Genomic DNA, 2,027 nt, shown 5'->3' with positions numbered 1-2,027 from the left:
GGGGGAAGGGGGCGGTGAGTTGGGAAGAGACGGAGTATGCATCCAGACCTGCAATCACCCCTGCTGCCAACACTCCAATTTGGTAGCGTTTTCTAGGCTTTCCTGAATTATGAGGTTATAGAGCCTTACGTGTAATTATTAAAGCCATGTATGTACACAAGACACAGACGCCTACGGCAGCCGCGTCTACACACACCGACGGGGAGACAAAGTGCGCCCGTCGGGATGCTCTCTTCCACTGCCTGATGAATCCATTGCCAGCGGGGAGAAGGACTGCTGGGGCGAGTTCTCATCCGCCCGCCCCGGCGGAGGCTCGGGCAGGGCCGGGCGGCTCTGGGCGCGGGGCCGGCCCGGAGCTGTCCGCCCGCCCGGTGCTGAACGGCGGCCCGGCCCCGCACACAATGGCCCCTCTCCGCCGCGCAGGGCGCCGGCCGGCTGCCGCCTCCTCCTACAAAGTCTGCGCGGAAGCCCTGACAGTCGCTACAGCAATTAGGAAAGTTTCCCTTCGTTTCCATCTCTACTGTCTGAGTAGCAAAGAATAATAACGCCAATAATACGAATCCAAGCAGCCGAATGTAAACGTTCCCGTAAACAATTATCGTTTAAGGTAATTCCGGAGTAAACCCCATGATTCTCCTGGAAGTTTGTGTTAATATATTTAAAATAAATCTAGCATTTATGAATTGGATTAGCCTTGAAAACGTAGCCTAAAGACAAATCAAAAGCCGTACCCGATCTTTTGTTTCAATATACATTAATTAAGCACTGCTGCCTACCTATACAGCATTCTCGGGTCCCGGCCGCGGCGCCGAGCCAGCGAGCCCCGCTGCCTTTGTTGGCATTTGCGTCCAACTATTGCCCTCTGCAGGTCAAGTCCCAGCCGCGGCGAGCGCTCCGCCGCTGTCGAGCGCTCCGCGCACGGGAGCTGCCGGGCTCGGCACCACCGGGCCCCTCTTCGAAAAAGATCCAACTTTTGTTGGGTTTGGTTCTTCACCCACGAAGGCTCAGACGTGTTTTCTTTAGGAGGGGCTACGAGTGGGGAGAGCCGGCACCAGCACTGCTCAGACGGTCCTCAGCCTCCATTCCAGCCCTGGCCAGGAGACGAGAAGGTGAGGTGCCACTCTGAAGACGTGTTGTTTTCTTTCTCCCCTTGTCTCCAAAAGACTACGGCAAGCTTCCCAGGCAAACCCTGCCCTTCCCCCGGGTTTGCAGAAGAAGCAGGAAGAACCCAGCACCAAAGGATTGGTGAACCCAGGATTGAGCAGGTGGCAACACTCAGGATTCCCCCGACTCCTCCAGTCGGGCAACTTTTCTTCGGGCACAACTTGAGAGTTTCCTTCTCTCACTCCCTGTCCCAGGGACACCTCACGCAAAGCCAGGCGGGCTGCAGCGGCGGCTGCGAGGGGACTACCCGGCAGCAGCCCCTCCCTCCGCCCCAGCCCCTCGCCCCCCAACCCAAAGGGATGCCTCCTGCTGCTGGGGACAGCGGCAACTTTGGGCACCGCCCGGTGCCACTCCGGCAGTCACGCTCTGCCGTGCCTCCGCACGCATCGGCACCGCTTACACGGTAATGAACAAAATGCTGTACCAGAGGAAAAAAACAAAACCAACCCAACCAGCCCAGCGTTACGGCGATCTAGTTTGGGTTTCGCTACTTATAATTCAGGAGATTCAGTGCGTTATAAAAGGTGGCCGCTCCCTTTCGTTTTCCCATCACACCTACACACGGGTTTGGAAGGACCCGCTCTAACACCCGCTCTCCGCTTCCTGCCCGGGGTTGACTCTGTGCACACGGGCTTCGGCATCCGCTCGGGAGGCCAGCACGGGAGCCGCTACTCCCGCGGGCAGCCTGAGCCGCGCCGCCCAGCGCTCACGGCCGCCTGTCACGGCTCACATATGACGGTCTTTTCCCGGAGCCGCAGCGAGGCGGGGAGGGCGGCTGGGCTGCGGTCAGGCGGCGGACCCAGTCCCTGCCGCAGGCGGCCCGGGGAGGGGGAGCGGCCGCGCACCCCGCGCTGCCGCAGAGG

Source organism: Parus major, chromosome 8, assembly GCF_001522545.3.
Source record: "Parus major isolate Abel chromosome 8, Parus_major1.1, whole genome shotgun sequence".
Classification (NCBI taxonomy): Eukaryota; Metazoa; Chordata; class Aves; order Passeriformes; family Paridae; genus Parus; species Parus major.
This window is presented reverse-complemented; position numbering follows the sequence as displayed.